At 37.4% G+C, this 26893-nt stretch overlaps 1 long non-coding RNA gene across 1 annotated transcript; it reads right to left on the reverse strand.

Moving 5' to 3' along the window:
- Nucleotides 1-2074: 2074 nt before the first annotated feature.
- LOC143172638 (uncharacterized) lies at nucleotides 2075-26767 on the reverse strand. Its single transcript, XR_012997379.1, has 3 exons — nucleotides 26546-26767; nucleotides 18509-18671; nucleotides 2075-2432 (listed from the first exon to the last, which is right to left on the reverse strand). It is a non-coding gene; the product is annotated as an uncharacterized LOC143172638 (long non-coding RNA).
- Nucleotides 26768-26893: the final 126 nt, after the last annotated feature.

The raw sequence follows: 26893 nt of genomic DNA on the forward strand, positions 1-26893 counted from the left end.
AGATAAAACTATTTGCCTATGAAGAGTGCAACTGGAAGGTCTTCGGTGCACGGACTGTCCTTTCTTCAGCATTTGCTCCCAAGAACGAGTAGCAAATACTAGTGACATATGTGTTATACTTGAGGTATCTAGGGCATACTTAGGGTGTGGGTATACTTATGGTTTAATGCAAAATAAAAATCATTATTATGCTATCTCCAGTCTTATTCTTTGTATGTGTCACATAAAAATATGCAGAGGTATGTAAGTAAAAAGTATCATGTGACATCAGAATAACTGTTTCTGATGACGTCATCCAATGGCACCATATCTATGACAACTAACAGCTCCATCCATGGGATCCACCTCACTAACTGTCTTGTGAGGCCCAGGCAAGCAGAAGAAAGTAGAATGAAAGAAGGGGCTAGTAGCAACTCTTCTCCTCAGTAACTACAGGTTTGTACAAAGAGTAAACCACTATGGGAAAGTAATGACTGTGTGCTTCCACCAGGGAATATTGTGATGATCAAGGCACAAATGAAATTAAAACGAAATGTATTAACAAATTTTTTTTGTGGATTTTATGTTTTTTGGCACCAGATGTAAACATTTTTAGTACAGAAGCAACCAATTAGGTCCAAGATAATGGTTCAGTTTAAGAAGGGAGGAAAAGAGAAGTAATTGATGTCCATAGTCTGAAACATACGTTCTCACTTTCCTTCTCTTTAACTAAAATTTGAGCCCAGTCTCTCAGCAGTTTACTGTCTGTGCAAAATAATGGGAGCTATTATTTCCTCATGAGATATTTGTGAGGGGATTACTCATTTTGTTATAAGCCATTATGATGCCAAGTCATGAAGCTCAGGAAAGAATCACAGGAAATCATCTTAATGCCCCATGCTTAAAGCTTTTAAAAAATTCCCTTCAGAAAGTCAATCTCTTCTGTCATTTGCTGTAGTTTTCAATGCATTTCAAATAACACTGGGTCCTTTACTGTTGTTTCTGATACTGCAAGTAATGCCACTGGCACAGCTTTTCTAAGGAACATTTGAGATTTTCCTTACCTACTGAAATGTTCAAGTGGAAAATCAACAAGATACAGGCAGATGGTAGAAGATAATAACACTTTAATGACTGCAAAAATTCAGCCTGTATAGTTGCATGTCATTAAATTATTCAATGCTTTGCAGTTAGGCACAATAAAGCAGTAGTTATTTATGCGAAAGCCATAAGAGGTTTTGTACAATAGACATAAGACCAGAATTCCACTTTTGACATTTAAGATGGCAATGAGCTCATTGATACAGGAACAGCAAACAATGGTGCAACTATAAACCGCCACAAAAATCCAAGACGTTTTCTAAACTAGCTTTACAAGTGACAGTGATAATGCAAATGTAACTCTAAATACGGTATAATGATCTGACAGCAGCAACTAAGTCTCTTCAAAATGGCAACCAGAGATGCTGAGATGAAAGCTGCAAGACACCTGCTGGTTACCTGGTAATCAGAGAACCATCAATCAAAAGCACACTGCCTTAAGATATTTAGCTTTTGAGAGATTATATGCACATACACACAGAGGATACACTCTCAAGAGAACTAGGACATATTTCTGCTACAAAATTTTAATTGGGTAGCAATAACTGTGTTTATTCAATAAGCTTTGCTATATTTATTTTCTCCAGTTTGCACATCAGCTGGGGGTAATTTTCTTTTTTTGTTTTGCTGCTCCTCTTGGTTCAATTACTTGTATCTCTTTTACATTTTTCAGCACATCTGAATCACTTCTGTGTGTTGCTTCCAACACACGGGAGGGAGAGGGCAGGAGGTTCTCACCCACATTTCTCCTGCTCTTTTCAAAAAACCCATCAGATTCAGAAAGTCAGTATTCTGTACAAACTCTTGACTAGTAGGAATTTGGCTTACTTGCAATGAATTTAACACAAGTTTCATCATATTATTTCAAAATGTAGTGATAGGCAGACCCCGGTGGCAGAGCAAGAAACAACAGGCACGAGTTGCAAAGTTAGAAATTACAATTAGATGAAAGGAAAAAGTTTTTCACTATGAGGATGGTTAAATATTGCAACAGGCTGCCCAGAGAGATTGTGAAATAGTCATCCTTGGAAATATTCAAAACTTGCCTGGGTGAGGCCCAAAGCAGCTTGATAAATGTTAGCCCTGCTTTGACTAGGGGAGGATAGGGTTAGGGATCACAGGTCCCTTCCAAACACATATACTATTTTATATGCCCAGTGGAATCAGTAACGTGTTAGACAAACACGCTAAGAAGCAATGATTTTTCTTTTTTTTTTCTGGAAGTTTTCGTCAGGTGTCCATACTGCAAGCATTTATCACAGTTCTCTTTATGGACGTAAGTATGAACTGCATGAATATTTTTGCTCCTTTTCAGCAGAATTTTGCAGTGCTGAACAGAAAGCCTTGCCCAGCTGTGAGAAAGAAAAAATGACATTTGATCAGATGGACTGTGCCATTTGGATAATATGATCAAGTGTTTTAGCATTCTGTTTTCATTTTATTATGCCTGTGGAAATGACAGAGGACATTAAAAAGGTTCTGCCCCAACTTCAAAAGAACTGCAAACACAAAAAAAAAGATTCTTGTTAAACTTAGAAGCTCTCTTAAAATTAGATGCTCAGTAGCAATTTTATTAGCTTGTCCTACACCCATCCCCCTAAAAATGTGATTTTCAAATTGTCTGCTATTTTGGACAAAGAGAAGCTTCTCTACTCACATATCTATTCATTTACCATTGTGATTTTTCTAATTCTACTTCAACCAAGGCAGTTTTCATTATGTATTTTTCAATGAAGGGCTAAGTTTTGACCTCAGCTGCAGCTGCTCTGGATTATCGCCTCATGATGCTGTGGAAGGTGGGCAAAGGAGTTAAGCAGAAAACTTTCCAGGGATCATCTCCTAGACTTTGTTACTAATGGGCTCTCTGATATGGGAGATACTCACTGGACATGAAGAATGGTGTCCTACCCCCATAATGTCCAGGAATGATTTGTTTCATCTCAGCTACCGACATTCAGATTGGTTTACAATTGTTTTCTTTCCAAACTTTGCTTAGCTACATCCAAAAGAAATTTCATTTACTTCAGTGCTGGAATTTGTAGAAGTCAGAAATAGAGGAAATGGTAAACATGATTTGAAAGTGACACTGACATCTTAAAATAAACCACTGTAAAATAAAAGAAATTTAGCAATTTCCTGTAAAAGGATATAACTATGATCAGTATTTATTTAGGTAACCAAAAAGCTTTTAAAAAGTACATTATATTATGACAGCTGATGAAATGGTTTCTAGTAAATACAATGACTATTACATAATGAAGGTGTTTTTATTTTTTATTTCTTCTTTAATTTTATATTGACAAAAAAAAGATTTCTTTCCTTTTTCTTTCTAGTATCCTTGTAACCTGCACATTTGTCATTATGTCCATTCATTTCTAGAAAACAATTGTTTATACTGTTAATTCTACTACAGTGATAACACTGTGAAAGGTCTTCAATCCAAATGTGTGATAAAGAGAATTTGGTTGTTCTTATTTTCTGGAAAATGTGGCTAAGACTTAAAGTGCCTACAATGATAATATAAATCATGCATTGCTACTCCTTTGTTATAAAAATATATTGTACCTTTACTGTCTTCTTTACAAAGCACTTACTCCAGTAGGAAGCAAACGTTCTTTATGGAAATAGCTGGATTCAATAACTTGATTATTTTGAGAGTAAATCTGAAATCAATAATTGGTCTCCAGATTGCAACCAAAGCAATGGGGAATGTAAAAACAGAGAAATGTCGTGATTCATATAGAGAATGCTGTACTTAGAAAATACCCAGCCCAATTTCTAATCTTAGAGGTACAACTATCTTTTGACTACCATATCTACCACTAATGTAATATACATGTTTCTGATTAACTGTTGTGTGCATTCATTTGTGGGTTTTTTTGCAGAGCAAAGCAACATAAAAAATCACAGAAAACAAGAATAAGAAGAGGGAAGATGGATTAGTTGCTTGAATAGTTAAATCTTGAGGCTGTTCACACCTCTGTCACATATTCTTTCAATTAACATGGTAAAGTTTCTTATATGGTCTTTTAGCTCACTATCCTAGAGGTTGCTGGAAAGACTAAAAGACCACATGGTGTACCAATACTGTGGAGAAGTATCAGGAAAGTAAAAAATCTAGGAAAAGCTGATAATATAGAATATTTTTTTGATCTTCTGCAAAAGGAATAAATCACTGTTAATGCAAAAAAAAATATATTGGGAATTATAATGTCTTCTGTCATGGAGAAAATGAGGGGCAGAACAATTTTTTTAACATATACATACATTATTCTCTGAATAATAATCCACATTTAGATAGACGTTCAATAGAAAATAATTCTGCTCATGTCATTCTAATTTCCTTTTTCCCTTTTGTTTAAATGTATGTATGTATCTCTAATAGAATGGCAGCTTGACCTATTCTTAAAATTTAATGTATTCAAGGTAGACCACTAAACAGAACATTTTAAAATAAGAAAAAAAAGAAAACAAAAATATAGTCTTTTGAAGGACATTGTAAATTCTGCAAACATACATGTGAGTGAAATGTCCTAACCTGAATGTTATTAAAAGTCAACAGTAACAACCTTGTCTTATTTTTTACCATTCCTGCCATTTGTTTTGGAACCATTCAATGGAAACACTAGCCTTTAGTGTATCTTCCTGCAAGTATTAATTCAAGCCTGTCAATAGGACTAGATAAGACAATTTCACTCTCTTTGCTGACAGTTCACTCTTGTTTATTTCTCCACTATTCTGTCTGCATTTTTAATATAAAGAGGAAAGCTTATATATCCAACCGTTATGTTCATAGATTTTTTTTATGTAATTGAAAAAGATATCTATTTAATGGATGTAAATGTCCACATAAGTATAGAACATAAAATATTAAGATATAAGATGAAGTAATGTGTAGCATATTTATGTATGTGTATATGTATGTATACATATATCAAAACAAGTTACATATTAAAGGCCTTATCATGGATAATATTTTAATAAGAAACTTCACATTTTTCATTTTTTTTAGATGTTCTTTGGACCTCACCTACACGTACCTGGCAACCAGTTCATTTGCATACAGTGGCAAGAACTCCCTCACAGAGGTTACCAGTGGTATCAGAAAAAATATCAGGTATTTCTGGATGTTCAACAAAAGACATTATTTGACATTATTAAAGACATCCAGCAGTACAAGATATTTTTATTACTTCGTATGATGTAACACCATTTGAAGAAATGTATGTACAAGAGCAGATGAAACTGCTTCAGATTGCACCTGGCACTAGGTGATCATAAAAAAAGTCTGAAAAAATAATTATAAAATAAATTTGGCTGAAGAAAAAGGTTCAGTCAGAAATTCTAGCTTTAGTTATCCCATTATATTGACCAGGTCTGAGCATTTGAGTGTTTTTTGCAAGACAGCAATGACTATCATAGTCCACCAACTATAAGAATTGTTTTATCGGTCTCAGTATATGTTCAAAATACTAATTAAATCACAGTTAAACTGGGAGAAACATGGACCCACACAAAATGAGCTAAGGAAATAGTCAAAAGGTAAACAATTTTGACAGAATTATTATCAAGGTAAAATAAGTAAATACATTTACCTTCAGATTTATCTTTGTGAGCTCTTTATACCCAAAAAGTCAGAAGCTGGTCTTTATTTATTCTATTTTTTGTCTTATTTTTTAATTCCACTGTGCTAATTACAGACAAGTTTGGTATTATTAGATGTTTATAATACCGCAGTAACATCCTCTAATCTCTCCTTTCCCTAGATAACTACCTCACAGCTCTGCAGATTTTATTCCTTTAATCACTTCCTACATAGCAACACTGTAGTACATGACTAAATACAGTCATTGTGACCTTTGAGAAATACCTGGATGCACATATTCCCCAAGCACATATTATCTCTCTTATATGTTACATTCCCTTCTAACACTGCCTTGTCAGTTCCTTTTTTCCCTCCTGTTTTGTACACACAGGACACATCAGCCCAGTGGGCACTGTTCTGTTGTTGAAATATTCTCCCACTTTTACCTATTATCAAAGGAACATGCAAAATTGACCTATTTCCAAAATTTCCCTATGCTGTAACTTTGCAGTCAGTCATGTCTCATTTACACCTTTCTCATGACTTGCTTCACTTAGTTATCAGTCAGTTTTATAAAGTTGCACAACTTTTCACAATGTGCTTGTTTTTAAGTTTTTTCTTTTACTGTTAGTGTTGTTAATAGCTGCTGTTTCTTCTGTCTTCTCAACATGTTCCATGATCTATCTGCATTTACATTTTGCCTATTTTAATGTTGTAGGTATGATAAACCCAAGACAAAAATAGTTGAAGTAATACGTTACAGAACTACAAGTCCTTTAAAAATCTCACCTGACCTTGAAGACAATCTATTTTACGAAAAAACCTCTTCTTTAATTTTTGTGTTCCCAGGAAAAAAAAAAAAAGGCTCAAGGAAGTAGCCTTTTACCACCACAGAAATCATTTTGCACACAATACCCTTTACTGATTTTAATCGGGATTTTTCTGTGGCCTTCACAAGGCAATTGCTCTCCTCCACCGACTTAATGACTTCCTCATTTCAGTTGCTAATGGTTTTTTCTCTTGACCTTGGAGGTGCCCTCAACTTTGGGGACCTTTCCATCTTCCTGCAGCTGCAGACCACCACTGCAGCTGTGTCTGTCGGATGTTTGTTACAAGTGCCAGTAACCTCATTTCATCTATCTTGTGTCATCTGCTCACTACCAGCGTCTCTCCTACTTTACAAATAACTTTTATCTTACATCTCACTTATTACCAGATACTAACACGCCGCGAGCTTTACCCCCTGTGTCTGCTTAGACACATCTTTAAACGTTGTAAGTGAATACAAATGTTAGCATGCCACCCACATTTACAATGCTAATAAATAAACAAGGAGGACCACTAAATAATGTGGGGTGCTGTTTGTTTTTGGTTTTGTTTTTTTCAGAAAAAGCTAAACATCACTACATGACATTCATTGTCTAAGCACAGCATGTTAAAATCACAAGCTTAAAGCTCTGTTTGGACAGTTAAGCTGAAGGTATTAAATCTCAACATTAGAATCCTAGAATTAATAAGTAAAAAACCCCTCAAAACCAAAACTAAAACCAGTTCTCAAATATTCTTTAACTTTCAGCAGTACTGTGAATAAAAATGTAAAACATTTACATTTCAGTTTAACATTGGACAAATTTCAAAGTTCCTGAGCATTTAACAGACAAGTATGTAAAATAACATAATAATGAAAATAAGGAATATAATTCTGGATATGATAGGAATGTAAGCAGCAGACACACAATAGCAGGTCTGTGAGATTGGGAGTCATTTTAGTGGCAGAATTACAAGAAACAGAGGAGAGTGTGGGAGTGGCTGTGTGTGTCACTCCTAGCAGGGAAGGAGATGATGGCTGTAGCATTACAGCACTGGCAGGTGCGAAAACACCCATCTTTGTCCTGAGTGCCAGTGGCACTTTTATTATCAGAAGCTTGTAACTGCTCCCTGGCTGTGAATGATTTCCTGCACTAGCAAAATTCTGTCTGATTAACAATTATATGCCACCTTTGGACTGTAGCTCAGAGTACCTGGAGAAAAATCCTGCTCACAAAAAGTAGAGGAGGAATAGGCTGATGAAACCTGAATAAACTATTTATAAGGATTATTTTAATGGATGACAACCCTGTCTTCAAATGGATGACAACAGCCTCCTCAGAGATATGTAGGTACCTAATTCCAATATAAGAGTCTGCAAAGCCAGAGGGATGTGGGCACCTGAATACAAATCAGAAGCCAGCAGCCCTGGAGAATGAAAGGCATTGTCTCCACTTGTGTGCCTCATATTACAAAGCATTCACAAACAGATGCAAGCTGTCCAACTTATTATTACCTGAGTTTTTCTTTAGCACATAATAATTACCAAACAGCTCTTTCTGGAAAATTCACAGTTTGCTCTATTTTCATTGTTACAGTAATAGGTAATACTATTTTTATCTTCTGATTAAAGATTTAGGAACTTACTCAATTAAAATGAAAAGCAAATAGTAAATACTATGATCTAATAGACAATTTATGCAGTATTGCCCGTATTAACTTGTCAAGAAAATAAACTAGAATATATGGCTTGTATGCCTACAACATTCAAGGTGTGTTTGGTTACATGATTATTTAATATTGACTCTTTTCTGCGTCTTATTTCAGTATGCAAATTTATACAAAACACTGTAAACTGCAAACTTGAAATTTGTCTTAACGAGTGTTTGAATGTTTATACTTTTAAAGAAATCCTTTTGTGAACATTTGTCCTTAGTAAAACATAAAATATTTAATATCTATGGAAAACTATGGGTAAATATGGCCAATGTGTAACTAAAATTCCATCAGAATTAATTTTCAAGAAATAATTTCCCACTTTTTGGAAATTATTTATTTTTACTTGTGAAGCTATTAGTAGTTACAGATCTTTTACACTGCATGTAAGGTGCAGGGGTTGCATATCTTTAGAGAAATCAGACAATTGTTATAGCAAGGTATTCTAATACAGAGCACTAAACTTTAGATCAGTGAGAGCGACAACTATATTTGTGAGAAACCAGATCTAATGTAAGCAGAGAACAGTGTTTTCAGCATTCAAAAAGCAAAAATAATAACAGAGACTTACTGAATTAATGTGCTGCAACTTACATACATGCTATGAATCCCAACCTAGGATTTACTTCCAATATTCATAAGTTATTTTTGAGCTTCTGGTCATCAGAAATCTATCATTTCTAGGAACTCAAATAAAACTTCATGACACTTTGAAAATTAAGATCTTCTTTGTGTCTGCTATTAATTCTGACAGCTTAGGGTAAACAAATAACCACTTCAATATTAGACAGGATAAAGTCAAGGTGGTTTGCTCTGGTTGTTTGGCTGTGACAATACTAGTTAATGAAATGAAGTATATACCTTTTCCTCCCCACAGTTAAATCAAATGTTGTTTCAGCATGTAAGTTTTCGTTTGACTAGTTAATTCCATAAATTTTAGGTATCATATTCAAAACAGTGTACAGATAAATGTATGTTATGAAATGCTTATGTTTCAGTTTATTTATATTCTCAGTGCTTGGAGGTTTTCAAGACTGGACTACACAAACCCATGTGATCTGATCTAGTGCTGGCAGTAGTCCCAACCATGTGACAATCAGGTCTGGACCTCCAGTGGTCCTCCATCAAGTCATAGAATCATAGAATAGTTTGGGTTGGAAGGGACTTTTAAAGGTCATGTAGTCCAACCCCCCCTGCAATGAGCAGGGACATCTTCCACTAGATCAGGTTGCTCAGAGCCCCGTCCAACCTGACCTGGAATGTTTCCAGGGATGAGGCATCCACCACCCCTCTGGGCAACCTCTGCCAGTGCTGAACCACCCTCAGCGTAAAAAATATCTTCCTTATATCTAGTCTGAATCTACCCCCCTTTAGTTTAAAGCCATTCCCCCTTGTCCTGTCGCAACAGGCCCTGCTGAAAAGTTTTCTGCCATCTTTTTTATAAGCCCCCTTTAAGTACTGATGGGCTGCAAGAAGGTCTCCCCAAAGCCGTCTCTTCTCCAGGCTGAACAACCCCAACTCTCTCAGCCTTTCTTCATAGGAGAGGTGTTCCATCCCCCTGATTATTTTTGTGGCCCTCTTCTGGACCCGCTCCAACAGGTCCGTGTCCCAATACGGACCCCTGCAGGACACCACTCATCACCAATCTCCATCTGGACATTGAGCCATTGACCACTGCCCTCTAGATGTGACCATCTAACCAATTCCTCACCCACCAGACAGTCCACCCATCAAATCCATACCTCTCCAGTTTAGAGAGAAGGATGTTGTGGGGGACCATGTCAAAGGCCTTGCAGAGGTCCAGACAGACGACATCTGTAGCTCTTCCCTTGTCCACTGATGTGGTCACTCCATCATAGTCAGTGACCTCCATTGCTCTTCATAATGTGGGACGTGGTTTAGTCCTCATGTTCTCTGATCTAAACAAGGAAAACATTCCTTGGCCAAAGAGGCTGGACTTAAACCTATGCTCACCTGCTTTACAAAATCAAACACAGACATTGAACTTTAGCAGCTATAATATCACCTTCATGTAGTCTCTCATCTGTGTGACTGAATCCCATGGACCATTTTAGCCTCACATATCACCTTCCTTGTGACTACTGAATTCAGTGAGGGTAATCAGTTTGAATTAAACTTCTGTGTGGCCTTTTTGCTGAATCAGGGACTTGCAGTCTTCTTTTTCCAGATGAAACTTCAGTAATGGAAATCTTCTACATCTTACTTACCTGTTTTAATATCTTGAAATAAAAGAGGTTGTCATGCAGTAAGGTCTGTTCAAGCCCTTCTCACCAAGCATTAAACTATACTACCAAATGAAACTGGAATCTGTAAAGTAAGTTACTGTACATCCAGGATATTATACTAGAATCAGACTTTTGTATGATATAATGCCTTTGTTCCAATAATGGCACACTGAGATGAAAAACATTATCAGGAGTAACTTGATTGATACCTCGTATATTAACCATTATTATGATTATTATTCATTGATGCATTGATGATTGTTACATGGAACAGGTGTGTGAAGAAAGAAAGATTTATTTAGATTACTCGTAACATCACCAAATTCAGATTTGACCTTAGTAACTATTGTTTCCAGTATATATTTGTACCAACTCATAGTTTTTCTAGTATTCAGAAGGAAACTTTGGGTTTCAAGACCAGTTATTCTTTTTACAGTCATGAATGTCAAATATACTCTATTTTAAACCAGATTCTACTACACTCTCCTGTGACTTTAGAAGCTATACACAGCTACAGATTTGAAGAATAGCAGTTACCAATGAGAACTTTTTCCCCTGAAGTCCTACTTTGCCTTTTCACTCAGTTTTCATGTAAGTGCTCCAAAATTTAGAGAGATCATATTTCTTAACTGGAATCCTTGTCAAAGTGATCATAGTTTCCTCTATTATAAGATATGTAGCACATGCTCATTCTAACACAGACTGTTATCAGCAGGTAGATGTGACCTGGATATTCCTTCTTTTGCAAATTCTTTAAGTTTCTGCTCTGCTCAGATAGCTATAACCAATAGAGGCTGCCACATGCAATTAAAAAGAACAGAAAAAATGAAGTAGTTTTATCTATAATGAAAGATACCATCATCACCAAAATTACAGAGAAAGGATGTTTACATGAAATGATAGGAAACACAAATGCTACTTGTCCTCCCTTGAAAAGTTTCTGCATTTTCTTTATCTAATTAGAATGTCACACTTCAAAAATCAGTGCCTCTCTAATGCTTTCCTTACTGCAGCTGTGCCTTTAAAAAGACATTTATTATATATTAAGCTACCACTGATGACTACCATTATTTCCCCATTCTATAGTTCAATTGCATACTCTCATGAAGCATTATCACACAAGTCTTGAGCAGCACTGTAATTTCCTCAAAATTATTGGAAATTTTGGGCAAGACTGTTTAGAGTGAATTGGTATCATTCCCACAAATATACTCATATTATTGATACCATTTTTGCTCTACTCTTAGACATATTAGTTCCAGTCACTTATTTCTTCCACCTACTGTAGCTGCTGTTAACAACAGCTCTGATCCATCGGTATGTGTGATGCTACATACGGCATGGTAGTTTCCTAAAGTAAGGACATGCCGTATATTATCTCTGTAGCTTCTGAAAGTGCTTTGTAAAACAGGTGCAAATATCTATCTTACAAAAGGTAGCCACAAGTAGAGATTATAAAGGCAGGTGCAATGGTTCTGGCAATGCACAACAACTGGGGTTGTTTAGCCTGGAGAAAAGGAGATATCTAGGAGTTATCTAGGAGAAAAAGATATTTTGAAGCTATGCACACCAGAAAAGGAGGCTCAGGGGAGACCTTATCGTGCTCTACGACTACCTGAAAGGAGGTTGCAGCGAGGTGGGGGTCAGTCTCTTCTCCCAAGGAACAAGCGATAGGAGGAGAGGAAATGGCCTCAAGTTGCGCCAGGGGAGGTTTAGATTGGACGTGAGGAAAAATGTCTTTCCTGAAAGAGTGGTGAAACATTGGAAGAGGCTGCCCAGGGAAGTGGTGGAGTCCCCATCCCTGGAGGTATTTAAAAGACGTGTAGATGCGGCGCTTAGGGACATGGTTTAGTGGGTGGTGGTGGTGGGTTGACGGTTGGACTCGATGACCTTAGAGGTCTTTTCCAACCTTAATGATTCTATGATTCTATGATTAATTAACATATACATATTCTCTGCAATTTCTGTAAATGATAGACTGAAACATAGATCCACTGCAACACAGGGTAAAAATAATAAATAACCTACTGCCATCTGCTGCTCATAAGTCTTAGCTGTCATTTGGTCATTTGGGTTTGATTTACTTTTGTGTTGTATTTGGAGGAAACAATAGATTTCTGTTTCAACATGTTTCCACAGCATATAAAAAAACCTTACACAAAACAGTTCAACACCAGAATTTTTCACATGAAGTTACTTTTTCCCACAGCATATCAACTGTGCTCTAGCAAAAATTACAATTGTACGACTAATGGTATCATTCTTGCTTCTGAGCTTTTGAGAAATATGTCCTAAATTTTGATAATCATTTATTCAGTAACTAAGACACAAATGCTGGAGTAGCTCTGTAAAAAAGGGATAATTTATATTGTGAAAGGCATGGCCTGGAATACACAATTTTACCACCATTTTTTTTAGGCTTGGTACATCACTCAACTTGATCTTTTCTATCTCTATGACTAAAAATTTGTCAGTTTTGCTAGTGATTTCCCTAGAAATATATATATAAATTTTTGGCAGTAAATATTCAAAATGTTGCCTATTCATTTGCATGACTGAATGGAGTAATTTGATGAAAAATGTCCTTGGAAAAATGAAATTATTAACTACGTTACAATTATGTTATAATTAATCTTGTTTATCCTAGAAGAAAAAGCAATAAAACTCTATGGTCTGCAGGGTTCCTAGCTGCTACCTTTTTAATTAGGGAATTCTTCCATAGGAGCACAGATAACTGCATTATTAAACAATTTTTTCCAACTTATCTTATTAATTATATTCTTGAATATAGTCCATAACTCTGACCAAATGAGCATTACGATTTTCTTCAGTTAATGGATTGTGGGTTGATTTCTGACCACATTTTCTAGCAGCCTTGCTTAGCCATGCTTTACGGTAGTGTCCTTCACCATGGTGGTAATTATTACAGTGTCACTTTTTTGTACAGACATTGTTATTAAGTATAGGCTGTCTTTTGCTATAAAGTGATGACAGCAAAGTAATTGCTTTGGGAGCATTTTAAGTTCTTATACCTGAGGCTAGTATTTATTGTAGTATAATACAACTGCACAAACCCTTATTTTATATGGAAAAAATAAGTAGAATAATTGAGAAATCCTACATATTTCAGTTGTGTATTTAGAAGGGATTTTTGGAAGTGTTCAATATTGACCAAGCCCTGCTACTGTTGGCCTCAATACCTTAATCGGAATGAGAACAATGTTAGGTCAGTGCTGCATGCTTTTCATAATCCAATAAGGGTTTTATTTGTGACAGCGTGTGAAAATACCACTCCAAACCATGTCCTAAAATAACACAGAAAGTCTATTCCAGAAAAAAAGGTCATCTGTGTTTCTGCTGGCCCAACTTTCAGCAAATGTAACTGCTCTCTGATAATGAAAGTCGAAGCTGATGGAAAGTATCTTTTAAAAAAGATATTTTGAAGCTATGAACACCAGAAAGCCTTTGAAAGAAGAAGAAGTTTACCTAACTCCTTTGGAGTGTTTGGGCAAATAAAGTTAGTTTTTTATTTATATATATACCCTATTTCCTGGGTAGGAAATACTCATATTCTAAAATTTATTATCTCATTATTATGAAGGAACTAGAGATTAATAACATTATTTTAGGACTAATTTAAATATATTTTGATTAAAAACCAGAAAGCAATAGGCTTATAGGCTTATAGTACTTCCTTATCCCCAGCACTTCGCAAAGAATTCCTAGGATTAGGCCTTTTTATGTATAATATGTAGCCACATCTATATTGTCTATAAATCTGCATGCTACCCAGTGTTCAGAGACTCTTCCTGTAAAAAGGAATCAGAACCTATCAGAGGATGAAAAGGACTTTATTTTCTGAACCAGCACCAAATACTCCCAAATCTATTGTTGCCCAATGATAGCAGAGCATGAATGCAATAATTTTGGATAAGTATTTTGGGTATAGTCCTCAATGCTTCTTGAACCATCTCCCCATACTCCAAAGCCTGTAATTACTGTGCCATTTAGAAACACAAAAAGGTTCATAATTACATAGTTTTGTAAATGTTTATTATTTATGGTCCATAGCTTAATGTTAATAGAGCTCTTATCTGAAACATGAAAAATTTTGCAATGGTGATAATTCAGTGGAAAAGAAAGTTCATTTCTGAGAATGAAAGAAAAAGATACAAAGATGATATAAGCAAATCAGCCACTTCATTTGCATAACAATGCATTCAGTGGCATTGATCACATAGCTTGAAATGAAACTAAGTAAAAGCACAACAAGGATAAGACGTATGTGCAACATTTTCTACTTTATGGTGAAGGCTGCTAGCTAAGCCTAGCCACATTGCATGGGCATTGATGAATCAAGCAGTAATATGCTTTGACCAGCTCTTCAAGAGGTGCATCGCAATCCAACATACCTTCCATCCTATCCTTGCCTGAGATCAATAATGTATGGCACATTTTCTTCAGTCATTAGATTGGTGTAAGTTGAGGACAAAAAAAATTTCCAAAAGACAAAGCTAAACATAAATTTAGTCTCCAAACCTAATATTCGATTCTTTGTAACTACAGGTCTTTATAATAGCTCTGTCAAACAATAGTGGCTTAAAAAAAAAATATCCCATAACATTGAGTTAATAAATTTGCCTCTCATTTTACCAAAAGACATGACAAACAAACATTTTTAAATGACAAACAGATATTTTTAATTCACAACTTAATACGTGTTCTGCTATTTGAGGAAGAATTAAAGTAGGCAAAGGTAGTTTCTGTCAAAAATAACCAAAGGGGCTACCATGGTTTTGCTGGAAGAAAATTCTAATGTGTAATCTTCATAACACTCAAAAGGAAAAGACTCTAACAGAACTTGCAGAAATATTCCCCCATTTTAATTAATAATACAATACCATGGTTAACCTAGAAGAAAATAATCTAAAGCGATATCGGTTTTAAATATGTCAGGTATTTGGAAATTCCTGAATGCTCGACTTACACTGATGTCTTTGAAAGTCCTTTATAAACTAATGCTCTCAACTAAGTCTAAGACCAATTTTTCAACTTCTACGGATGTCAGTAACTAGATTCTGTGAGATTATGAAGACTGCAGCCCAGGGAAAACATTAAGTCTGGATTGCTGCTTTACAATATACATTTTAACAACACTGTCATAAATCACTCTGGTTAAAAAAAAAACCTACTTAAATAAAATCAGTGAAATAGTTCTAGAAACCATTTCAACTGGAGAGAAATTTTACAAACACTTTTATCACCCAGGGAGAGTTTAATCATGTGTTTAAGTACCTAAGACACCATTTTTCATAAGTGTATGGGTAGATAATTCCTATCTAAATCAATGGCAAGAAACTTCAGAAACTTTTACTGAAGAAAAGATTTGCAAAGGCCTTTAGATAAACCCACTCAGAAGTTATCTATTTTCTTCTTTATCTCCCCCCCCCTCCCCCCCCCCCCGAAACCAAGATGTCTACAATCTAAATGAAGCTTTCAACAAAAAAAGTTCCAGGAAATTGTACGAAATTGTGTTCTATTTTATTTTGAATTACCATTTTGTTTCATTTCAAGGTTGGGATTTTAATCTAAATTTCTTATTCTTGGTGCCAGCTTTCTGTTCATTCTATTGATTTATGTTAGTCCTCTTGTCATCAAAATCAATAACTCGCAACTGGATTTTGCACGGTTATTGAAGTCCGTGGGAAGCCCATTATGTATTGAAACATGGGAAGTACTGTGTGATTCTGAAAACTGAAATTGCAGAAAGAATGAAACCTAAAATGAAAAGCAATTTAATTGGTATCTAATAACAAGAATATATACTACAAACCTAGAAGCCAAAAACGAGTAGAGGAATAGAGAGGTTGGTTTGTCATCCACCTGTTAATAACTTGTATACGATCTAGAAAAATCCTCGAACACTGTACTCAGCTCTGGTTGAAGGTTTAAGGAAAAGAAGATCAAACTGAAAAGGGTGCAAGAAAGCTGCTAGGATGCCCAGGAGAATTAGAGCACAGGGTACAGGAGAAGAGTGAGAAAAGAAAAGATTTACTTGTCCATAATTGGAAAATAGATATAAAATCAGACAAAATCATCTGTACAGGTACCTCAGAAGGCAAAAGATAAGAGAAATGCTAGATAAACTCCAGAACAATATTTGGCCCAACATTCGCACAAGGACAAAGGAGAATACATTGATGATGGTATCTAAACTTGGATTGAGGTAAATGTTCCCAACAAAAGAACGATTTTTAAAGAAAGGTTAGTGGAAAATTTCTTTGTATTCAAGAACAGAGACAAAAACTTTTATGATAGATTATACAGTGTGGCAAGTGATTGAATTCCATGCTTCAAGGGATTTTTCAGACCCTGTATTTTTACAGTGTATTTTACAGTTCAGTTTACTACAGTATTTTAGCTTTTACTCAGTAGCCCGCTATCAAACTCATTGCCGACCTCTGAACTGTCTAGCCAAAGAAAGATACGAGATACACAGAGTCCAAATACCAAAATCATAGTGGGCTCCACCAGAACTGGTGGTCAATTCATTATACAAATTGACCTTGAAGAAATCAATTAATTTCTTTCTCAGGTACAGGGCAATGCTAATTTATTTCAAAGTGTCTAGTTAAGAGCAGTGCTAATGAAATGCATTGGATACATTTTTGACAGCTATTGTTATTGTCATAGTGACTCAGCTTTTCTCCTGAAGGACAGATATTTATTAAATAAGACAGACACAGACCAAATGTTAAAGCTGTATAAATGTCCAAGCAGAGGGAGTCAATCTTTATTCAAGGCTGTACTATTAAAAATTAAGCAAGTAGATTAAGTAAATTAATTAATCATTGATTCAACATGAACATGATGAAGTCCTTTGTCAGAGCCATCTAGAGCACCTAAATTCTAAACATGATGTATAATAAATTGAAACTAATGCAACACAGCAGGGGTAGAGTGTAGGAATTAGTGAGTAGGTGTAATGGCTTGTCCTGCAGGAATACTCCCTCCTACGGTCTGTGAAGCAGATGATGGCACGTGACTCTGAAGTCCTGAAGTAGTAATGTCTAGCAATATTTTGAAATGTATTTTTTCTAGAGTCCTGTCACATTGCTTAGAACAAGCTAATGAACAAACAAAAAGTCTAAGTATCTTGCTTGCAATTTTGCATTACTTCTTGTCTCTGTTTTGCTACTTAGTAGTTATTGTACCTCGAAGCTGGTTGGATCCATTACTACAGAATTTTTTCATCTCTTGACAACTTTGAGGTGTTCTTTTGAAAACTGTTTGATTGTCCAAGACTTTAATCTTTATATTGATGACCCATCTGCTTGGGGAGTTTGCAGTTGTCTCACAGCACTGAAATACGGAGCTTTTTTCCCAGCTCATTAACTTTTCTGCTCACAGGCACAGCCCAATAAAGATTAGCACCAACATATTAGGTTTCACCTCTTTTTGCCACCCCCAATTTCTTTCTTTTTTCCTTCCCCCCCCCCCAAAATGCCATCAGTCATTTTTTATTTATTTCCATTCTACCTCAAATGAATTTTTCTCCCCAACATATTTTAACTGCCTGTTGGTCCAGTAGATAGTGACCTCTGCTGCACACATCTGCTTTTCATTGCTCATTCACAAATAGTGAATTGTAATTAATGTCTCTCTCAGATTGTCATGACTTAATATGGCTAACATATAGTAATAATTTTATTTCTTTATTCTAACATAATTCTCTTTTATATGTATACACTTTGATTATTGTGGGAATTTGGGACCTGATGCTGAATCACCTGATTTCAGTGGAGCTCTCTGAAGTCTTAAGAGATGTATTTATGCCAAGATTAATTCTAACTGGCTTATATAACATAATATAGTATATATAAAAAATATATAATCTTTGGAATAATATTGTTACAAAAACAAAATTCTGTCTCCATTTTTCTCTTGACTTCATAGAGAAAAAGCTGTAAAGGTCATAAAATGGTGTGGTATCCTTGGGAATACATTTCTATTAAAGTTCTCAAATTGGAGTTGTTTAGATACTGTTATGAATTTATGAACTGATTATACTCACTTCATGTTCACCCTCAAGCGGAAATTCTCCAGTTATCTGCAATGAACATATCTTGGCTCACCCTACGGCTCAAGTGAGGCAGCCAGTTCCCCCACTGGGGAATCTCAGGCATGAAAATGGGCTCTGGCTTGCACTGGAGCTCGGACTCGAGGCATCCAACCTTCTGTGAGAGATTGGGAAGAGTTATCAGACAGCAGTACACATAAACATATATATATATATATATCACACTCAACAAAAGGCATTTCCAAATTACTTAGGAAAAGGGAGAGACCCTGGAATTTTAAAATGTTGTACAACAGATCCTCCATTTCTTTTTCTTTGTGGTAAACGATTGCACCTTGCCTTAAGTTCTGAACCATGAGATTCAATGTTTTTTTTCCAAAACATGGTTTCTGATAAAATACAACAGCAGACACTTTTGAGAAGTCAGCAGCACACATTTTTTCATCGTAAGATCTTTGCTTTACCTTACAGTAATGACGTCCATGTCTGACATAATATACAAATTCTTCTTAATAATTGCTCGCAAAAGAAAATTATAAAACCAAAGACTAAAAAGTATTGCAGCTTTGTTCTCAAGTGCTCAATACTACTCTGCTTGCCATTTCTGACTTTTTAAAACTGTAACTTTGTCCATTATTGATAAGAATAGGCATTTGTATGAAGACTGACCAAAAGTTTCATATGCTAACCACATGATATAAGGTAAATCATTATCACAAAACACTGGAAAGGATGTTCTGGGGAATGTAGAGTCAGCTAAAAAGCTAACCATTATCCACCACTCACAATTGTACAATAGTACAATTACTCTCGGTAATTTTGAATTTATAATTTTTTGTTTTGTTTTGTTTCATCAATCCATCTGCTTTATGTGGATTTCCAAAGACATTATCAAAGTTTCCAGATGAACTCAGTGAGTATGACTTGAATAATATTGGGAGCTGATGTGGTGGGTTAACTTTGGCTGGCCACCAGGTGCCCACCAAGCCACTCTATCACTGCCCCTCCTCAACTGGACAGGGGAGAGAAAATATAATGAAAGGCTCGTGGGTTGAGATAAGGACAGGGAGAGATCACTCACAGGTTACCATCATGGGCAAAACAGACTCTTCTTGGGGAAATTAATTTAATTTATTACCAATCAAATCAGACTAGGATAATAAGAAATAAAACCAAATCTTAAAACACCTTCCCCCCACCCCTCCTTTCTTCCCAGACTCAACGTCACTCCCAATTTCTCTACCTTCCCCCCAGCGGCGCAGGGGGATGGAGAATGGGGATTGTGGTCAGTTCATCACACATTATCTCTGCTGCTCCTTCCTCCTCACAGGGAGGACCCCTCACACTCTTCCCCTGCTCCAGCGTGGGGTCCCTCCCACAGGAGACAGTCCTCCACAAACTTCTCCAGCATGAGTCCTTCCCACGGGCTGCAGTTCTTCACGAACTGCTCCAGCGTGGGTCCCCCACGGGGTCACAAGTCCTGCCAGCAAACCTGCTCCAGCGTGGGCTCCTCTCTCCACAGGGCCACAGGTCCTGCCAGGAGCCTGCTCCTGCACGGGCTTCCCACAGGGTCACAGCCTCCTTCAGGCATCCACCTGCTCTGGTGTGGGGTCCTCCATGGGCTGCAGGTGGATATCTGCTCCACCATGGACCTCCATGGGCTGCAGGGGGACAGCCTGCCTCACCATGGTCTTCACCATGGGCTGCAGGGGAATCTCTGCTCTGGCACCTGGAGCACCTCCTCCCCCTCCTTCTTCACTGACCTTGGTGTCTGCAGAGTTGTTTCTTTCACCTATTCTCATTCCTCTCCTCCAGCCGCTGTTGTGCAGCAGTGTTTTCCCTTTCTTAAATACATTATCAGAGAGGCGCTACCACCGCTGCTGATGGGCTCAGCCTTGGCCAGTGGTGGGTCTGTCTTGGAGCCGGCTGGCATTGGCTCTGTCAGACATGGGGGAAGCTTCTGGCAGCTTCTCACAGAAGCCACCCCTGTAGCCACCCCACTACCAAAACTTTTCCGTGCAAACTCAATACAGGTGATCATAAAAAACTAAGAGGAAATAAACTCTTTTTCAGACTCTAAGATTATTTTTCAGAACTATCAGCTAAAGACAGAAAGGACAAAAACCCCACACACTCTAGGTCTGCACTGCCCAGTTTATTCACAGCTCAGTGCCATCTTTACAGTAAGATATTCAGGTCTATTCATTCTTCCACTGTCTGAAGCACAGAAAACAGGTGATGCTCACCTACCACGCAATGAGGAGGAGTGGGAAGAGCTTTATTTCCCTCTCCTACCACTGGTCATAAATGTAAGTAAAAGTCCTTGCAGTTAAAAACAGAGAAAAGGTAAACAAATCTGTGTCACATAAACACCATGAGATAACTTCTTCTCAGTCACTGACTAGCAGAGGCAAGAGGAGGATTTGTAATTTGAATTAAGTTGGTCTCAAGGGTTTTTCCAGTATGGTGTAACTACAGTAAAGATTCAGACCATCTGATTTAGGAAGTTATCCTTGTTCGCCTGTCCCTAGAGACACAGTGATGAGACATGAGCTCCTACAAAAGGTGATTTTGAATATTCTGCTCTAAACAGCACTCTAGAGCATCTCCATTCACTCCCTGGCTATTATGCTAGATAGCAGCTGCCTTGTGTGTTGCTCTTTTCTCATGGCAGATAAAACCAGCAAGACTTTTCTTGCTATGACTCAGTGAGATGTAGCATTTCTAGCACAGAGTCACATATTAATGAAACCGTTCTTCATTGCTACCTATCTGTATTAGAATTAGGTCTTTGGGTAGGGGGAAATAGCTTTGGACAAATGAAAAAATTAAAGCAGCTCCAGTTTCTCTTTACGGTCTTCAGTTGTGATACTATCACAACTACACCAATCATCCTCTTTTTACCACCACTTTTATGCAGCCCTTGTGCTCTACTTTCTCCACTGGTGTTTAAATGAAGCCTATCCTTTTCTTCACTGTTGGGGAAAATACTCCATTTGGTACTCCTCTTTGCCCTTTCTCTTAAGCAAAAGCAAAGCAAAGCAAAGCAAAGCAAAACAAACAACTCCAAAAAGCTCCTAGCAGACCATCACTGCAGTCCTTGCACTTTTTGAATGTGGGTTTTTTTTCTGTTGTGTCGGGGAGGGGGTGACCTAGGCAATATGAAGAATAGGTCGACCATCATTGAGAAGACAATAGCATTATCCTTTCATTTGGGATTCACAGAGGGAAAGGGGAGCAGCAGTGAGAGTTAACAGAATGGCGCTCCAGAGTACCTGTGTGTACCCAGAGCATGTGTTCAAAGCAGACTCTGGCTGCACGCGGGTGTATGGGTCAGAATAAGTAATGCCTTGGCTGTGCTTTAACAACAAGGGAAAGAGATAGGAATCCTGTTGGGAATGAAGACAGAAAGTCTCACCGCTGTTCCTGCTGACTTTCTTTTATTATTTTCTTTCAGGATCACCATGACCTCGATTGTGTGTGAAGTTCATAATAATGCTTCAGGTTCACTGCACGTTCCTGGAGGGAAATAGAATTTCCTGCCAGTTGCAGAGGACAGCCAGTGAAAGCAGTTATACTTTCTCTCTCAGTTATGCTGCCTATTTTCAGCCTTCTTTGCCCTTCCAGCATTCAAAAAGACCCATACGTTTTGACACACATGGGGAAGACATGTTTATTTAAATCCTGATTTTATACATTTACTGAGTTAATAAATAGCTAGTGGGAAAGCAAAAGTAATTCTGTCTTCTCACTTTATTTTCTTGCTCCTTTATCATATATGAAACACTATTGCATTTATTAATGCATTCTATTTATCATTAAAACCAAGAAATAAACCAAACTCTCATAGCCTCACTAAGTAGCATCTCATCTTGCTACTTCTGTAAATAGTGTGCTACGCTAGATGGACCACTGATCTCACTAAAAGGGCGATTTGTTATGTTCTTAAATCCTTTGGACTTTTATTGACTCCAAGGGAGAACTGTTGAGAGTTATAGTCAAAAACCTGCATAAAGGAACTCTTTTACTGGTATGTTACAAGTTTTATGAATTCAACAAAATTTAGAGACTGCAATATATATATATATTTATATTCACCTACAAACTACTGACATGCTAATCAAATGCCTTTTTATATGGAGTATCCCTAAAACAAGAGAAAACAATAGAAATACCTATCCTGAAAATAGAAATAAGTTTACCTCAAACTCCAAAAAGCAATATGACCGAACTACCTAGAAAAGAGTTTTTCTAAAACACAACTATTGGTTCATATGACAAGCCTGACTGAGACCCAGGTCATTTCTTGCACCCTTGAGTTTGTCTATGCCTTATGAAGTGCAGTCGCCACAGGGTAGTTGCCGCTACCCTGTTACTCCAGCAAAGGGCATGCCCCAAGATGGGCAGTCTCATTGTGAGATATCTCATTTGGAAGTTTTTTCCTGCTCCTTTGAATGAATTGTTGCAGAATTGGGCTATTAACACAGTGCTCATATTTATGTAATATAATGTGTATTACTATAATGACTATAATGAACACTCTACTAAACCTAAATGAATAACTGCCTTTGATCCAACTTAACAGTCATTTTGTTTTATCACAATTTGGAGAAGATCCTATTTGGTGTTGTTGATTGTGACCATCAACAAGAGTCAAACACTAGGAACATTTGGAAATCTGTGTGTACAAACTGTGTGACCATCTGTTTGCTTAACTGATATGAGAAGACACTAATTATATGAGAAAAGAGCCAGTTTGCTGCCTGAGAAATCATGAAAATGTGTGCACATCATAGATATACAAATGAAAGCTCGTATTTTGGAAAACCTTTTTAGGCAGCATGTGTTTGAAGTGGTAGATATGCCCCAGGTCCACTGCAAACATGAGGGGTTGTTCACCAGCCTCACTTCTTACATTCTGTGGAGTTCAAAAATACTTAGCTATATTTTGTCAGCTACACTTTTCTTTATTTAGGACTCTTCCTCTACTCTCTGGTCTTCTCCCTCGCCACACAGGCCAGCAGCACAAATAATAACTTTGCTTTTCTTGATGTTTTGGTGCTTGACTTTCATTTACTGTAAATCCTCCCCGAACCATAGAGAGAAGCACTCATTGCTCCATCTACCTTAGAGGACAATATTATATTCAGATCCCAGCAGAGAAAGAAAGTATCTCAGATAATCCTGAGCTGAATATGTTTACATATATTTAATAATCTTCAACAAATAATTCTTCTCCATTATTCACTACCTCCTCTTAAACTCATGGAGGGCTGGGATTTATACATACCCCTAGATCTTTAAAGATTTTCTGTCTCAAGAGCCATAAGAAGTTATTTCTGATGAGAAGATAATTTGCAAAGATGAGATGCTATATATAATCTTTAAGGTATGGATTCCTATGAGATTGGCAAACTCAATGCACGTTTAGTAGGTTGTATTGTAACTATGCCAAAAACATCAACAACCTTTCTTCCTTCTCACACAACAGATACAAGCACTCAACCAACTTCTGACAAGATTTTGAGACTTCATGTTTTATTCTTTGAACAGTGTTGAAGATACATTATTCTGTTCAAAAGAATGTCAGATTTACAAACCAATTATTGCTGTATTAGGCAGTATCTGCGGGGTTTTTTTATGATTTCCAGACTTGATCATCCTCATGCTAGATGAAGGATTACCTCATAAGAGTAGCATAAGTTTCTGAAGAAAGAACTGGTTATAGTGACTTTTAGGACTTATTTCTAGCAATCAGTCATTTTAATGGATACATTAGCAGCCATTTTAAACATCTAATGCATTTGAGATACAGGATCCTGTCTATTCTGTGTGGACTATAGCCTCAAAGGACAGTACTGGAGCACAGACTGACACGTAGAAATCCTTATTCCTGTAGAACATAGAGTGAGACTTTGACTTTATAAGAGTATGTGTGTGTCTATACAGCATGCAGTTTTATTAGAGTTAAGCCTCAGCAAAAGAGGAACAAAGAAACTGTGTCTGGGTCAGAGTTATAGGCTCTACAACAGTATACAACACTGAGCTTCTAAGCAAGGCGATCACCTTAATTAGTTTGCAAATTGTGGTGCACAAATTCGCTCCTGTAAACCAATGCAGAAATGCATTTCTGCTTGGAAAATCATCAGTAGCATCCCTGACAAGGGATTGCTTCCCTGTTTGGGAGATGTTCTAGCTTTTATAACTCTGTCGGTGAAAAGCAAATAGGCAAAGTCTGAGACAGTGTCAGGAACAAACTGATAACATTGTGTCGGTCTGATCTACCTACTGTGTGTTTTATTAAAACGACATCTGGATGCATCGCACCCACGGTCTGAAACAACAGTGGAGATGTTTACTGATCTGTAGCTCTGATGAAGACTGAGAAGCAAAGCACAGTGAGACTATTATCATGCAGTGATGTGGTCACCAGGGGTGGCTGCACAAGCCACCTCCCCAAAATAAACCTTGCCCCATTTCTTGATTTCATAGTCACATCCATGAAAGAGGTTCTGCCAGAACAGGGTGCTGCTATTAGAAATCTGATTAATTCTGCCTCCTACAGTTTGCAGCATTTGTTGATCCGCCAACAGTGTCCCTGCAGAGGAGTTTGTCAGACAGTTACGGAGCAGGCTGCACTTGGTAGTGAGGATTGATAGCGTACCAAGAGTAGGCTATATGTGAAAAGGTTTCATGAATTATGCAAGGCCTATCTGGTACATATGTGCCCATCATCTCTCCTTTAATGGTGCTGATGAGGAAAATGCCGATGAGAGTGGATATCTGTTGACTGCCGTGATCAACTGTGAGCAGGATGTGAGAAGCCAGAGAGTTCCCAAAACCTGGCTGATCCGCCTGTGTTCTGGCTGATGAAGTATGGTCCTGATGCGAGAGCACCTGGCAGAAGGAGGTTTAATTGCACACTAAGCTGCAATTAATTGCAGGATGGTTGTAAAACGTGCATTTGGGCAATTACAGGCAACTTGAGGCTGCTTACACAACTGACTGAATGCAAAAGGGTAGAATTGCCATGTGTTGCAGGGGAGTCCTTTGCACCGCATAACATTTGCAAGGAAGAGGCGGTGAGCATTTCCCAGGGGTGGGTTGATGTCAGTGTTCATTTACACAGAAGGAGGAGGCAGCCAGAAAATGCACCTGTGATAACAGGGTCTGACTCCAAGAAAGCAAAAGAAATAATGGGATGCTGTATATGCCCACACGCTTGTTTTGCAGAGCAAATTATCATAACAATGTAAAATGATGGCCAGGGAGGAGCTGTCATAATGGATAATGCAACTTCAGCAATGTATCTCTGACTTGACAGATTGCTTTTGGAGGTTCTTCCCCCCCCCTTTTTCTGTCTTTCTTTTTTTTTTTTAAGAGGGCTGAAGTAGTCAAATGTATGTGAGAATGTATTAAAGGCAGAATTTTATTTTAATTAATGCTTCCTTAGGATTTCTGAGTTATACAATGCAACACTACAGCCAAAAGTCTACATTTACATAGAGAGTAAACAATCACATGGAAATAAAAGCAAAAAAAGCACATCTCATTTGAATCCCTTCCTATTCCATCCTGAAAAATAAAACTAAATAAATGCATAAAATAAAACAGTATAGGAAGTGCAGACAAAGCTTTCTACCAGCTGAGCAACAAAGGGCAGCAACAGATTGGGAGGAGGGGATATAATTTGAAAAACTGGTATATTACAATTATTACATGTCTTGACTAAATAGGAAACCTACAAGAGCTCTCTCCATGTTTGTGTCACATGCAATGCATGTGATTCTAGATATGCTCTTCCTCCCTTTTTGCTGCACTTTTCATACCTGAAGGAGTACCTGTGGTCTATGTTCAGTGAGGAGCTGAGCTGACCTTGCCCGTGAAGTCCTCGGGGCAGAGGAGAGGCTGCAAACGCAGGTTTTCAATGTCAGGTAGCTGCTCCATCACCTCCCCGTGCTGAATTTGCTGTTTACTTTGCAGCTTTCTGTCATGCTCCCTCATGGCAACAATGTGCTAATAATAGCTCACCTTTTTCATCCACCTGATGTTCTCCAGAAACTTGTTTGTTTCGCTGGGAAACTCCCTTTAACATTGCAGCAGTTGGTTTCTGGCTGTTTTTCTTTCGTCCTGATGATTCCCACATCTCTTGCTGACAGTTGATAGGGCTCCCCCTGGGCAAGAGGTCCCTGAAAGCAAAGAGATGGTGTTTATTTTTCTGTCTATCAAGAGGAAAAAAAATTCTCATACACCTGAAGCATCTTATATCCCTCTGAAGCGTCCTCAGAGAATGTTTCCTTTTTAGCTTTGGTGCAAGAAAAGACATTTCGGGGGGGGGGGGGAAGCTAATTCTTTACCCACATTTGCATACAGATTTGT

Source organism: Aptenodytes patagonicus, chromosome Z (genome assembly GCF_965638725.1).
Source record: "Aptenodytes patagonicus chromosome Z, bAptPat1.pri.cur, whole genome shotgun sequence".
Lineage (NCBI taxonomy): Eukaryota > Metazoa > Chordata > Aves > Sphenisciformes > Spheniscidae > Aptenodytes > Aptenodytes patagonicus.